At 36.6% G+C, this 16,641-nt stretch overlaps 1 long non-coding RNA gene across 1 annotated transcript in view; it reads left to right on the forward strand.

Annotated features, from left to right (window-relative positions):
- The first annotated feature begins 636 nt into the window (after positions 1 to 636).
- The window catches only part of LOC104653923, a 60,110-nt gene continuing 44,105 nt past the window's right edge, over positions 637 to 16,641 (forward strand). Inside the window, exons 1-2 of the long non-coding RNA XR_746744.2 lie at positions 637 to 815; positions 3,140 to 3,276. This is a non-coding gene — a long non-coding RNA (uncharacterized LOC104653923). The remainder of the gene's footprint in view (positions 816 to 3,139; positions 3,277 to 16,641) is intronic.

Consider the following 16,641-nt stretch of genomic DNA (forward strand, 5'->3'; position numbering starts at 1 on the left):
ATTAAGCGCCACCTTGCGGGCCGCGGACGACGCGAGTGCTGTGGGAATGTGGGCTGAGGTGGAGAGTTATGGTGGCGCGTGTTACAGGCCCAGGGGTCAGGAGAAGCCTAATCGTGGAGGCGGCATCTGAGGAGGGTCTTGAACGCTGGGCAGGCTTTTGCCTGACGGAGATGGACGAAGCGAGTCCTGTCTGATGGAGGAAACAGGGCGAAGGCGTGGAGGGAGTCGTGCAGCGCTGGTGTGAGGAGCAGCGAGCAGGCCAGGCCTGTAAAGCAGAGTGATGGGAACCTGGATGGAGAGGGCAAGTCGGGGTCCTGTGGTCGCTGAAGAATTTGAATGAAATCAGTAAACAGGTGAGAGGGATCAATCGCAAGAGCATGGGATGAAACGAGGCGTCGTCCACGGTGATTCCTTTGCAGCGGTGGGTATTATTAATCGCGTGTGTGACACCAAAACCACCCCACTCAAGCTGTGGCTCTTGCCCTAAAGTAGAAAACAGAGACCAGTTGGGTTCCAAGCATCCACGAAGATCTTATTAAACTCGTGATCCCTGGTGGCACCATCGACTCAGGACTGGCCCATCTCAAACCTGACTCAGAAACAAAACCGTCACTGTGCAGAGATGAGCGTCTTTACCCGTTAGCATAACGTATTTTCCGGTGTTTTCACAATGCTGCGCTTCCTATTCCCCACTCCACGGCAATCCACATGCCGTGATGCCTGGAGGCATTAGGAAAGGAGACACACAGGGGCTCTTCACGTTGGCTTTCCAGGGTTTTGATGAAAATCTCAATTTCCTCATCTCTTACATTGTGGTAATAGTATCATTTAGGGTTGAAGAATTTGATGGTACGAATTATATAGGGTGTTTATTATAACCTACATGGAAAATGCCTAGGAGATGTTAGCTATCCTCATCACCAACATCGTTACTTGATGGTTATAATCAGACAGGAAGGCCGACACCAAGAAAATGGATACATGCTCTGGGGGAATGAATGTGGAGAGATCAGAAGGTCAAGAACAAAGCCATACAACATGTCTACATTAAAGGGTTAGAGAAAAGAGAGTCTATAAAAGAAGAAATGAAACAGAGTTAGAGTAAAATTTTAGAAATCAAAGCTCAGGAGAATTTCCAGAAAGGGTAATATTTAATATCGTAGAAGTTTAGGAGCACAAGATGGAAAAAAGGCCTTTGGGTAACTGACATTGAGGCAGTCTTTGGGGAAGCTCCATTTCTGATAGAGAAGTAGACAGAAAGTCAGCTTGACACAGGGACTAGGTGAAGAAGCCCTGGCTGCTTGCATGGGGAAATAAATAAGGGATGGAATATGCCATGTTTCTGGGTTTCTTTCTTTCTTGCCCAGCCTCCGTATATGCACAGAGTTTGGTGAAAACTTACAAAAAATAAACATGAAACCAATTTCGTGTGTAGACTCAAATACAATGCTTTGTGTTAGAATCTAGATAAATTCGTGCCTCTCTGTTCTATTCTCACCGTCAGTTTTGAAATTAAACATCAGCTTTTCTTCTTCATTAAAATCATTTTCAACCCTTCCCAGGTGTTGGTGGTTTTGGGGAGTTACATAAGCTGTCAGGTCTTGATAAGTAGAGAAGGAGGGAACAGACACTTGCAGCAAAGGCAGAATTTCAGAATTCTCATATTTTTTTCCAGGTAACTTTCCTATGTTTGTGAGGTTATTCAGTCATAAAGATCCAAGTGAACTTTTTTTCAGGCTTTACTAATCATAATAATCACTGTGGACGTTTGTTTAAAATGTGTAGTCCCAGGCCTCTCACCTGGAGATTCTGATTCAGGAGATCATGGATGAGACTCAGAATACATGTGTTTGACATATATCACAAGTGGTTCTTATGGTCAGGCAAATTTGGGAAACTAGCCAGGAATTTATGTTTTTATGACTGGCCACTAGGAAAGGTTCCTAGAGTCTTTGCTTTTTGAAAATAAAATATTTCTTTTTTAAAAGGAAAATTGTATGACTAGATACAACATTTGTACATGTGGCACATGTACTATACTGTGTGCTTTTGTCATATTTACAGTTAAAGATGTGTAAGAACACTCTGAGAAAAAGTATATATTAAATGAAAAGAGGGGTAAGTCAGGGTGGGGGAGAAATGGGAGGCGTGTGCTTATTGTTGCCAAAAGGCAGAAAAGCCAGAATGATAGCCATAGCCATCTAAAGTCACAAATAGCACCTTGTAAGTTGAGGGAGCTTCATAATCATATCTGAAACCTTTGATACACTGAGTTGTAAACAGTGGCTTTGGACAAGATTTGAGGGAGAAACCAACTATGCTTTAAAGTGTTCATTTAAAAGGCTTTAATTAAAGGAAATTCTTTGCATTTACTTGAACTAATTTAACTTCAGGACTTTAACAAATTACTAGCCCTTAACCTCTTAAAAATTGTCTTTCATTTCAAATGAAAGTTTAAGGTGGACTTTATGTTCAATTGGTATACTTGTGCAAAGACTTAACAGCAAGGTACTATACATTTCTAAATGTTTACTTCTTAATTTTGCTGGAAGAAATATACTACTCAATAGATTATATTTAAAGCAAAGTAAAACTATTTTGACAAGTGACACACTATTTTCCCAGTATTTTGGCAGCAAAGATTAGGCTTAACATCACTAATCATCAGAGAAATGCAAATCAAAACCAAAATGACATACCATCTTACACCAGCCAGAATAGCTACTATTAAAAAATCAAAAAACAACAGATCTTGGGAGGCTGTGGAGAAAAGGGAACATTTACACATAATACGTGCGAATGTAAATTAGCTCAGCCACTGTTGAAAGCAGTTTGGAAATTTCTCAAATAATTTAAAATAGAATTACCATTCAAGCCAACAATTCCATTACTGGTGTATAACCCAAAGAAAATCAGTTATTCTACCAAAAAGACATATGCACTTGCATGTTCATCACAGCACTATTCACAATAGCAAACACATGGAGTCAGCCTAGGTGCCCATCAACAGTGGATTGGATCAATAAAATGTGGTACATCTACACTGTATTATTAGCCCATTCTTGCATTGCTATGAAGAAATACCTGAGGCTGGGTAATTTATAAGGAAAAGAGATTTAATCGGCTCACAGCTTTGCAGGCTGTACAGGAAGCACGGTGATGGCATCTGCATGGCGCCTGTGGAGGCCCCAGGGAGCTTTTACTCATGATGGAAGGCAAAGAGGGAGTAGGCACATCACATGGCCAGAGCAGGAACAAGAGAGAATGGGAGGAGGGGTAAGTACCACACACCCTTACACAACCAGATCTTGAAAGAATTCACTATCACAAGGATGGCATCAGGCCATGAGAGATTCACCCGCATGACCCAAACACCTCCAACCAGGCTCCACCTCCAACAATGAGGATTACATTTCACCATGAGATTTATAGGGGCCACCTTCCAAACCATTTCATACACCATGGAATACTATGCAGCCATAAAAATAACAAAATCATGTCCTTTGAAGCAACATGGATGCAGACGAAGGCCATTATCCTAAGTGAATTAACGCAGGACCATAAAACGAAATACCACATGATCTCACTTATAAGTGCGAGCTAAACACTGGGTACTCATGGACATAAAGATGGAAAGAATAGACACTGGGACTACTAGAGGGGAGAAGGAAAAAGGCAAGGTTTGACAAACTAACTATTGGGTACTATGCTCATGTATTAATCTGTTCTCACACGGCTATATAGAACTACCCGAGACTGGGTAATTTATAAAGAAAAGAGGTTTAACTGACTCACAGTTCCACAGGCTGTACAGGAAGCATGGCTGGGAGGCTTCAGAAAACTTACAATCATGGCAGAAGGTGAAGGGGGAAGCAAGGCACGTTCTACCATGGTGACAGAAGAGCAAGTGAGCCAGGGGGATATGCCATATGTTTAAACCATCAGATCTCATGAGAACTCACATACCATCATGAGAACAGCAAGGGGGAAATGTGCCCTCATACGCTAATCACCTCCCACCGGGTCATTCCCCCTACATTGGGAATTACAATTCAACATGAGATTTGGGTGGGGACACAGAGTCAAACCATATCAAATCAGCATCTGGATGATGGGATCATTCATACCCCAAAACTCAGCATTATGAGATATAACAAACTGGCACATGTACTCCTGAATGTAAAACATAAGTTAAAATTATTTTCAAAATAAATTAACAAATGAATAAAAAATGATTAAATTAAAATTAAAAATTTGAATTAAAAAATTTGAGAGTGATTTCCGCTTGACAATTATGTAAGTTATGTAGATGGAAACAGTGAGTTCTGTAGGATTCGGATCAATTGCACTGTCTGTACTAAGTTGATGTCTGGTTGTTTGGATGAAAAGAAAAGAGGAGAAACATATAGATCAAACAGGAAAAAAATGGACAAATTTTTATGATAGCAAAAAGAAGAATGGAGGAAATAGGACTGAGGTTATAGTGATTGATAGATATTAATAGACAACTAAGTCAAAAGCCACTGGTTGCAGAAAATATTGATTAATTTTGTTTTATTCCAGTCAGACAACAAAATTCCATGCCCTGCCTCCAGAGAAAAACCTTTTAGTCCTGTAATTATCTTTATTCCAAGCACCATTCCATTCATTAAGTAGTGTATAGGGTGATTAATATGTGAATTATTCACAGAATTAAGGCAGAAGTTTTGAGTATTTCAGGATGATATTAATAGTATAGTCAATGAACTAAAATAAAATTTGACTAGAGGTGTGATCTTGTTAGATTTGGCAACTCAAAGTTGACAAATTTATTAATAAAATAAACTTTCATTGATGATTAATTTACAATTAGTAGACACACTGTTTCTTCTTCTTTCCCTTTCTCATTCATTCATTCATTTGTTCGTTCATTCATTCCTACAGAGCAGTGACTTTCATTCTAAAATTCCCAGAATCCTGAGGAATTCTTGAATGTCATCATGGGGAGCCAGGTGTGGGGATTCCCAAAAGTTGTATTTAATACTTGAAAAATCTCGAAAAGTTATATATTTACACCAGAGAAAGCTATACAGGTTTTAAATTATATATATATAGTTGAATACTTTTTATTTCTATCCAGAACTAAGTCATGAGAGTTAGTAATGTTGATTATTTCATACTGATCTAATGGGTAACCTTTATATATCATTGACTAATTATTAACAGAATAAGAATTCCCCCCAAATTACAAAATAAATATATTTTGTGGGTTTTTCTTAAGGCTTTTGAAATATAAAATCAGAGGAGAGGATTAAAAGTAATCCTTGATGGTTAAAAAGGCAGGGAGCTACCAACTTAGAAAACTGTATGAAAACAGCAAGATATATACATGGCCCTCAGACCAGCTGCCTGTTTTAATAAAGTTTTATTGGAGCACATCCATGGATCTATGGGGCTTTCCTGCTACAATGGTAGAGTTGAATGGTTGCTGTAGAGACCGTATGGTTTGCAAAGCCTAAAATATTTATCATCTGGTCCTTTACAGCAAAGGTGAACCCAGTTTTAGAACATTCACTTTACAAATTAAGATACAGCGGATGCTGCCTTAACTGACCTCCACTTAACTGATTTGCAGTCAGCACTTTCTGGTACCCCTGTACAACTTATTGACTGATGTCCACTGCAAACTGAAAGCCTTTGAGTTACTTTTAATGCCTGTACATTTCTCCTTCCATTACAGAAATTGTGTATTTTCTAAGAGGAACCTGTGTTCATTCCTAAATATATTTACATCGTTTGTTCTTGTTCTTGTAGTTATGCAATTTAATTAAATATTATGTTGGGAGGCCAAGGTGGGTGGATCACGAGGTCAGGAGATCGAGACCATCCTGGCTAACACGGTGAAACCCCGTCTCTACTAAAAATACAAAAAATTAGCCGGGCGTGGTGGCGGCGCCTGTAGTCCCAGCTACTCGGGAGGCTGAGGCATGAGAATGGCGGGAACCCGGGAGGCGGAGCTTGCAGTGAGCTGAGATCGCGCCACTGCACTCCAGCCTGGGCGACAGAGCGAGACTCTGTCTCAAAAAAAAAAAAAAAAAAAAGTTAAAAAAAGAATTAGTAATAGAATGGTAATGGTTAATACAATTTAGTATGCCTAAAAATCACTTGAAAAGCTTGCTAACAATGCAAATTCTTGTGCCTTATGCCTGAGATTTTGATTCAGTACGTCTAGTATGGGACATAGGAATCTGTATTTTTAGGAATGTTAAAGGAAAATTGCTTAAAATAGGGTAAATTATGACTTACAAATATAAAATGAACACTTGTCTAAGATTTTTGTTTAACTCATTTATTTAATGAGGGAGCCAGTAAGATGTTATAATGAGTTTTATGGAAAATTAAAAGAGTCACACATATCTAGGTACTAAGGAACACTGAAATAAATTTGCTTGATAGGTTCAAAACTGACTTCTTGATGGAAGGTGGAAAAAGGAAAATTAATTATACTTCCACCAAAATCAATCATTTGCATATCTATAGAGAAGAATATTTGCATTACTATCAGTAATCTACAACTAACAGAATTGCAAATAACAAAGAAAACAAAAGTCACAGAGATCCTATAGAAACAGATAACCCAGGTTATTCTAGACAAGGCTGAGATTTCCATTTTCTCCGGAAACAAGTTGCTCAAGCAATTCAAATACAACGAATGTGGTCAGTGGGTAACAGCTGGAGAAATCATTTTCTAACCTATAATCAAGACTGTTGAATTACTTCCTTCACTAGAAAGAATAAAATACTACCACATAAATTTGTATAATGATAATGGCCCACTATGAATGCTTTGGTGTTCTTAATTTTCTTAAGATTTATTAATATTTCTGAAGTAACTACTAAATGCCAAGTAATATATTTTCTAATTTAATCTTTCATTGACTTTTACTTCCACTTCAGTTGAGCTACTCACTTTTATGGCTGTAAACTTAACTTTTCAATAACTTAAAAATTCATTTCTAACGTTATAAACTCTAATGTTCCACTCTGTGACCTGCACTTTCAGACTCTGTCTTCCTTACTGCCAATTCACTTTCTCTTCTATCTCTTCGAGTGCCCCAGTATCTTGATTCTTCCATTTTCTTTTTTCTTTCTTTTTTTTTTCAAGTAGACACATGGTAATTTCACACGTTGATGGGGTATAATGTGGTATTTTGATGCATGACACATTGTTAAAACCTCTCCTCCCTATCTTTCCCAGTCCGGAAACCACTGTTCTACTCTCTATTTCTATTAGATCAGTGTTTTTAGATTTCACATATTAATAAGATCATGTGCTATTTGTCTTTCTGTGGTTAGTTTATTTCACTTACCACAATGTCCTCTATGCTCATTCATGTTGTCACAAGTGACACAATTTTATCCTTTTTTTGTGGCCAAATGTGCACATGATATAGTTTGGATATTTGTCCTCACCCATATCTCATGTTATATTGTAATCCCCACTGTTAGAGATGGGGCCTGGCAGGAGGTGTTTGGGTCATGGAGGTGGATCCCTCATGGCTTAGTGCTCTCCTCATGATAGTGAACGAGCTCTCAAGCTTCCGGAGGCCTCCCCAGAAGCAGATGTTGGCACTATGCTTCCTGTACAGCCCACAGAACCAGGAGCCAATTAAGTCTCTTTTCTTGTAAATCACCCAATCTCAGTTATTTCTTTATAGCAATGCAAGAATGGCCAAATATAGCAAATATGCCACATTTTCTGTATTCATTCATTCATTGATGGACACTTAGGTTGATTCTAGGCTATTGTGAATAGTGCTGTAATAAACACGAGAGTGCAGAAATCTCTTTGATGTACTGATTTAATTTTCTTTGAATATATACCCAGTAGTGGGATTGCTGGATTACGTGGTCTATTTTTACTGTTTTTAAAAGTTATATTGTTTTCCATAACAATTGCTCTAATTTACATTTCCACCAACAGTGTATGAACATTCCCCTTTTTTCACATCCTTGCCAGCATTTGTTATTTTTTGACTTTTTCATAAAAGGCATTCTAAGCGGGGTGAGATGATATCTCACTGTGGGTTTGACTGGCATTTCTCTGATTATTAGTGATGATGAGCATTTTTTCATATACCTGTTGGTGATTTTTATGTCTTATTTGGAGAAATGTCTATTCAGCTCTCTTGACTATTTTCTAATCCAATTATTTGTATTTTTGCTATTGAGTTGTTTGAGTTTTCTATAAATTTGGGATATTAACCCCTTATCAAGTGAATAGTTTGCAGATACTTTCTCCCATTTTGTAGGTTGTCTCTTCACTTTGGTGATTGTTTCCTGTGCAGTGCAGAAGTTTTTATTTGGTGTAATCCCATTTGTTTATTTTTGCTTTTTCTGTGCATGTCTTTTGATGTCTTTTCTAAAAAGTCCTTGTCCAGACAAATGACATATAACATTTCACCTATGTTTTCTTCTACTAGTTTCATAGTTTGGGGTCTTATATTTAAATGTTTAATTTATTTTGAGTTGATTTTTGTATATGATGAGAGATAGGGGTCTAGTTTCATTCTTTTGTATGTGGCTATTCACTTTTCCCAGCACCATTTATTGAAAAGACTGTCTTTTCCCCATTGTATGTTTGCATGTTTGTCAAAAATAAGTTGCCTGTAAATGTGTGGATTTATGCCTGGGCTCTCTATTTCTGTTCCACTGGTCTATATGCCTGTTTTTATGTCAATACCATGCTGTTTTAGTCAGGATAGCTTTGTAATATATTTTGAAATCAGATTGTGTAATACCTCTAGCATTGCTCTTTTTGCTTAAGATTTATTTGGCTCTTTGGGGTCTTTTGTAGTTTCACATGGATTTTAAGATCTTGTTTAATATCTGTGAAGAATGAAATTGGACAATTGATAGAGCTTATATTGGATCTATAGATTGATTTGAGTAGTATGGTCATTTCAACAATATTAATTCTTTTAGTCCATGAACATGGGATAGTCCCATGAACATGGGAAAAAATTCTATTTATTTTAATTTTTTTCAATTGCTTTTATCAATGTTTAATAGTTTTCACCTTTCTGTGGCTTAATTTATATGTAGGTATTTTGTTTTTTTAATAACTATTTTAAATGGGATTACTTTCTCGATTCCTTTTTCAGATAGTCTGCTATTGGTATATAGAAATGTTACTGATTTTTTATGTTGATTTTGTATCCTGAAACTTTATTGTATTCATTTACTATTTCTGATTCTCAGTGGTGTATTTAGGGTTTTTTACATATATGATCATTTCATCTGCAAAGAGGGACAATTTGACTTTTTTTTTTTTCCAATTTGGATCCCTTTTATTTCTTTCTCTTACCTAATTGTTCTGACTAGGACTTCCAGTACTATGTCAAATAGAAGTGATTAAAGTGAACATCCTTGTCATGTTCCAGATCCTAGAGGCAAAGCTTTCTTTTCACCGTTCAGTATAATGTTGCCTATGGGTTATTACATATGGTCTTTATTTTATTATGTTCTTTTATAACTAATTTGTTGAAAAAATTGATCATAAAAGGATGTCAAATTTTGTCAAATGCTTTTCCTGCATCTATTGAAATGATTATGTTTTTTATCCTTCATAGTTTTACGTGTATTAGACCATCCTTACCTCCTTGGGTAAATACTACTTGATTATGGTGACTAATCTTTTTAATGTGCTTTTGAATTACCAATGCTCACACTGCTGGTTTTGAATTTTTGCATCTATGTTTATCAATGATATTGGCCTATAGTTTTCTTTTATTAGCTGTTCTTGTCTCATTTTGAAGTCAGGTAATGCTATATTCATAGAATGAGTTTGGAAGAGTTCCCTCTTTTTCATTTTTTTGAAATACTTTGTAAATAATTTGTGCATGTTTTTAAAATGTTTTGTAGAATTTGTCAGTGAAAACCATCAGGTCGTGAACTTTTCTTTCTTCTTCTATTTTTTTTGAGACAGAGTCTCACTCTTTTACTGAGGCTGGCATACATTGGTGCAGTCATAGCTGACTGCAGCCTCAAACTCCTGGTCTTAAGTGATCCTCCTGCACCAGCTTCCTGAGTACAAGTGCACACCACTACATCTGGGGAATTTTTATTTTTATTTTTAGAGATGGAGTCTCGTTATGTTGCCCAGGCTAACCCTGAACTCCTGGCCTCTAGTGATTCTCCTGCCTTGGGCTCCTAAAATGTGAGATTGCAGTTGTGAGCTACTGTGTGAAGTCTTTCAGATTTTCCTTGACTGAGAGACTAAATCGCACCTTCAATCTCACTGTCATTGGTGTGTTCACATTTTCTATTCTTCTTTCTTCAATTTTGATAGGTTATATGTGCCCAGAGCATATATATTTCTTCTTAGTTTTTCAATTTATTGGTGTATAATTGTTTGTAGTACTTGCTCATGATTCCTTGTATTTCTGTAGTGTCCATCATAGTATCTCCTTTTTCATCTCTGATTTTATGTGAATTTTCTCTTTTTTCTTAGTCTGACAAAACATTTGTCAATTTTATCTTTTCAAAAAATATTCCTTCGTTTAATTAATCATTTGTATTTTTGTCTTCATTTTGTATATTTGTGCTCTGATCTTTATATTCTTTTGCTAATTTGGGGCTTAGTTTGTTCTTGATTTTATAGTTCCTTGAAATACATTGTTAGGTGGTTTATTAATTATCTTTCTTCTTTATTGGTGTAGAAATGTATTGCTATAAACCTCCCTCTAAGGACTGTTTTGCTGTATTTCATAAGTTTTCATATGTTCTGATTTCATTTTTATTTGTCTTAAGACATTAAAAAAATTTTTTTTTCATTGACCCATTGATTGTTTAGGGATATGTTGTTTAATTTGTATGTATTTGCACAATTTCTGAAGTTTCTTTTGTTATTTATTTCTAGCTTTATTCCATATAGTCAGAAAAAACATGTGATATGATTTGATATTTTGATTAGCTAAGACTTGTTTTGTGGTTTAACATATCTATCATGGACAATATTCCATGTGCAGGTGAAAAGACTATAAATTATGCAATTGTTGGATGAAATGTTATGTAAATAACTATTAAGTTCTTTTGATCTAGACTGCAGTTTAAATATTTCTTTGTTGAGATTCTCTCTCAATCATCTGCTCATTGCTGAAAATGGGATGTCGAGGTTTCTTACTATTGTTGTACTTTTTTTTGTCTCTCCTTTTAGATCTATTAATGTTTGCTTTATATATTTAGGTTCTCCAATGTTGAGTGCATTATATATTTACAATTATAGTATTCTTTTGTTGTACTGACCCCTTTATTATTACATAATGGCCTTGTTTGTCTGTGTGTACAGTTTTTTTACTTTAAGTCTATTTTGTTTGATATAAATATATCTACTCCTGCATTCTTTTGGTTTCCATTGTCATAAAATATATTTTTTCCATCTGATCACTTTCAATTTATGTGTGTATTTACAGGTGACAGGAGTCTCTTATAGAAAGAATATAGTTAGGTCTTATTTTTAATCCATTTATGCATTCTATGTCTTCTTACTGGATAATTTAATCTATTTACATTCAAGGTAATTATTGATAGATAAGGACTTGTACTGCCATATACTGTTTTCTTGCTGTCTTTTAGAAATTTTGTGCCTTTTTGTTCCTTTATTGTCTTCGTTTGTAGTTAAGTGATTTTCTCTGTGTGTTTTTGTTTCTTGTTCTTTAATTTTTAGTGCATCTATTAAAAATTTTTGCCTTTTGGTTATTATGAGGCATACAAAGAACATTTATGGTTTCAATAGGTAATTTTGAATGGATATCAACTTAATTTTGATAATAAGAAATGGGAAAAAGAAATCACTCTGCTCTTTAACTCAATCACTCCCCCACATTTTGCATTTTTGATGTCTTAATTTGCATCTTTTTTATCACGTATCCCTTAACAAATTATTGTAGTTGTTACTATTTTTGTTTTGTATTTTAACCTTCCTACTAAAAATATGTAAGTGGTTTACATTCAATTATTACTATATTAAAGCATCCTGAATTTGTCTGGATATTTATTTTTACCTGTGGATTTATACCTTCCAATTTTTTGTATTACACATTAGTGCCCTTTTCTTTCAGTTTGAAGACTGTTCTTTAGCATTTCTTTTAAGGCAGGTATGGTTACAATGAATTCCTTCATCTTTTTTTTTTTTTTTTTTTTTTTGTCTTAGAATGTTTGAATCTCTCTTTCATTTCTAAATGAGAGCTGTGCTGGATACTGTATTCATGGTCGACAGTTTTTTCTTCAGCACTTGATTCTACTATCCTACTCTCTCCTGGCCCACATTCTTTCTGCTGAGAAGTCTGCTGCCAGGTACATTGGAATTCTCTTATGTGTTATATGCTTCCCTTTTCTCAGTGCTTTCAGGGCCTACTCTTTGTTTTTGACCTTTGAAAGTTTAATTATAATATGTCCTGTGGTTGTGTTATTCAGTTTAAACCAGATTAGTGAGCTTTGGCCATCCTAAACATCTTAATCTTTCTCCAAGTTTAAAAAGTTTTCTGTTATTTCTCTGAATAAGCTTCTAACTCTTTTTCATTCTTAGTTCCACTTTAACACTGTAGATTTGTTTTTTTGATGGTGTCCCACAGATCTCATAAGATTTCTTTGTTTCTTCTCATTTTTTATCTTGTCTACTCTGACAGTATATTTTCAAAGAGCCTGTCTTTGAGCTCACTGTTTTTTGTTTCGACTTGATCAGTTCTGCTCTTGGTGTCCTCTAGTGCATTTTCAATTTGTTTACTGAACTTTCCACCTCTAGGATTTCCATTTGATTTTTTCCCTTTAAATTCTTTGTTGAATTTTTCATAAATTTCCCTATTATTTCTCTGTACTGTGTTGAAGTTCAGAGATGTTTTTTAAAAACAGCTATTTGAAATTTTTTGTCTTGCCACAGCATTCATTTGCACATCTTTAGGTTCAGTTGCTGACACCTTGTTTTCTCCATTTGGTGAGGCAGGTTTCCTAAGCTATTCTTATTTTTTGTAGATGTATATCTGTCTACACATTGATGAATTAAATATTTATTTCAGTCTTCTCAGTCTGGGTTTGTTTTTGACTGTTTCTCCATAGGTTTGTTTAGAAATTCTGTATGGATTTCCATTATATTCCATTTTATCATTAGGAGGTCCCCAAAGCAAAGGTTAGACATAAGTCTTGTAATGGAGCTTCACCACTGATTCAGTGTAACTGGATGGGCCCATGGGTGAGCCACAGAAAGGCTCCTGGCTGTGGGGGAGAGCAAGTCAGGCCATCAAATCTGGACAGTGTATGTATCATGTTTCCCACAGCGTTGTGCCCATAAACAACCTCTCTGGTGTAATGTTTCCTCTGGTAGGAATGGCTAGCCACTGCTAAGTTTCACATAATGGGTGTTGCTAACCCAACCCCTCTCTATGTCCCTAGCATGCCTCAGGTGGATCAACTCTGTTGACACTCATGGTGCTGCTTGTGGGCTGCTGCAGGAGTGAGTCTACTGTGAAGGGACTCAGTATGGTGGAAAAAAATATTCAACTTCTGCACACTTTATTCAGTGTAAAAACTGTGAGTTCAGGAGGACTTCCTGCATATAATACCATAATGTCTTGGGGGGAGGAGTATCACAGTCACAGAGTACTGGTTCCCTTACTGTCCAAGGATGGTTTTACTCATCTTTGCAGTGCAAAGGGGCTTCATAGACTCACTCATGTATTCAGGGTTCATTAGCTCTTGTAAAGGTAATTTCATATGTGGATAGTTGTTCATACAGATGTGTTCATAGGGGTATGATAACTGGAGAGATCTACACTACCTTGCTCTGCCCCAATCCTTCCCCTTTCCAACAAGTTTGCCACCTCCCAGTTTTCTTTTTTTCTTAACCAAGCTAAGTTTAGCCTTTTAATCCTTCACTCTCCTCCACTTCTAATGCCATTGCTTCTTTGTATGCTTATTGTATCTTCCAAGCTATATGACTTTCAGCTGGTTACTTACAGTATATAAGTTTTAATATCCTGTAAGAGGGGGATAATAAGAGCATCCATTTGATAGGGATGTTAAAAATATTAAATGGCACTGTCCATGTTAAATAACTTTCTGAGATATGTTGAGATGTTTCTGTACTTCCTTGCTCTGGCCTTCTTGTTGAACCAGGGGAATCTATTGCCATGGAAAGCAATAAAACTGTGATAGTAGAAATTAAAAGTGAGTAGGAACTTATTTAAAAATCATCATTCTGCTTTTCAATGCAAAAACAAGAACTAGAAACTTTCAATAAGGCAATAGTCTGAAGAAATAACTTACGGAAGAGAACATGGGTTTTCATCGTAAAGGGTTCTTTTGTATGTTCAAGGTTGAGATTGGCTGCCTTGAAAATCCTACTAAAATTTCAATGTAAGTTTTAGAGAGGGAGGAAAGAGTCAAAGAAAGAATTGCACTGGAAAAAGTTAAACAAGTAAGGAAGATATTATTCAAGCTATTGCAACAGGGGAGAGAGACCAGAACCTATTCTGAACTCAACTCCCCTGATACAAAGGGCAGTGGTAGTTTTGAAAGTGAGGGTAAGGGGGCGATCATAGGCCACCTGTTTTTGCTAACTGTCTTTTCTCAAAGGAAAAATAAACTTCCTTTTATCTTTATGATATAAGGTAATTTTACAACTTGGAGCAAGATTAGGCTCTCACTCTCTCATGGAGACTGGGAAACAAGGTGTTATCTTTCTGGAGGATTACATTGGAAAGTGATGGCTCCCAGATCCTTGAAAAGGGAAATTTTCTGCTTACAAGTTACACATGCCACTTCTACGTACATTTCACTGGCCAAACAGGTCACATGTCTAAATCTGACCCTTCCTTCAATAGGACAGAAATGTATAATCTTCTAGGAGATAGGGCCACTGCAGCAGGAAGACCAGATAATGGGAGAATGGTAATATAATCTACCACACTGACCACAGTGAAAACATCAGTAATCCCCAGATTAAACCCAGTCTTCTAGGACACTTAGGTTGATTCTAGGCTATTGTGAATAGTGGAATAATAAAAAATAAAGAGACTAGCCCCTTTATTTTTTGCAGAGAAGCTAGACAATTCACAGTAACTTATGGCCTAGAAAATTTTATTTCTTGATCAACACAACTCTTTATAGATGCTCGTGGTCCAAAAATGCAGATTCCTAATCATCCCCACGAATAAGGGGGCCAACTACAAGGCAACCTGGGAGGGAGTTTAGGATTGCTCCGAGGCAGTGAAAGCCATTGAAATTCACACATGAGGGGGTAGAAGAGGGAATCCACATGTTTTGATCCCTCCAGATTCTGGGTGTAACTTGGTCCTCGTTAAATCGCTATTTCTGGCATCAGAGAGAACTGGATTTGAACCCCAGTTCCATAACTCATTACGATTTGACGGTGAATGTGTTTTTAACTCGTCTGAGCCTCAGTTTGCTCATCTATAAAAGATGTGATTGTTACGAGGCTTCTATAAGGTACATGTGTAAAAATTATGACAAAATGCTTGTAATTGAATAGAGAGGGTTGTTAGGAGACTTCTATCAGGTAAGTATGTAAAAACCTGGACACAATGCCTATAATTTTGTAAGTGTTCACTATATGGAGAAGGAGGATTATTTTTCTCTCATTTAATTTGAAGAGCAACTTTATAAAATTGGTGATACTCATACGTTTAAGACAATCACATCAAGGATCAGAGAGACTAAATAAATCAGCATAGTCACAAAGCAGTTCACAATACATTTACTGGGTAATTTCTAGTTAAAAGTAGCAATGATGATCACATTGAAAATCTTGTATTACATGGTAATTTTCTCTTATATAAGCTTCTTGGAATTTAGTAAGATAAGTTGCAAGTCAAAAAGCAGACTCGTAGAATATTTTATTCAAGAAATTGGAGTGGGGGCCAAAGTATTGCATGAGTTTTGCTGGGAACAATGTGTAGGCTGAGAATCTAAGCAAACTTCAGCTGGTGGTTTTCAGTTGGTGGGCAGTGGCGGAAGGAGGAGGAGCTCCGTCTGTGCTCTCTCCTCCCCAAGTCACAGCCCTCAGGCTTGTTGTGTCCACGCCCTTCTAAGTTAAACCAGACAGGTTGACAGGTTTATTTAGCAGGCAAGTCAGCTCAGGGTAGGCGGGTGAGGTGGGGTGCGCGCGGGCTGCTAGTGCAGTGCCGCCCTGTAGCCCAGGGGTGCCCGTGCCCATGGGGCTATTCCATATAATACACACACACACACACACACACACACACACACACACACACACACACACGTCTCTTGGTTTGTCAAAACCATGGATTCTAAGTTGCTCTATCAACGTGATCATTAGAAAAACGTGATGTACTTAGTGTGTAAATTTTAGACAATTTCTTCTGTTAATCTTGTTAATACTCAATTATTTTCTAAAACACCTGGCCCAAATCTCCACAAGTTTTAATCGAATTATATTATAATTTGGATTTTCTGGTCTGCCTATCTTCCAAATAATAAACTCCTTAAAATTAATTTCCTATTGCTGCCATAACAAATTACCACAACTTTGTGGCTTACATCAAAGACTTACGATCCTATAGTTCTGTAGGGCAAACCTCTGATCGTGGTCTTACTGGGCTTAAGTCAAGTTGTTGTCAGGGCTGT

Source organism: Rhinopithecus roxellana, chromosome 2 (assembly GCF_007565055.1).
Source record: "Rhinopithecus roxellana isolate Shanxi Qingling chromosome 2, ASM756505v1, whole genome shotgun sequence".
NCBI classification, from domain to species: Eukaryota; Metazoa; Chordata; class Mammalia; order Primates; family Cercopithecidae; genus Rhinopithecus; species Rhinopithecus roxellana.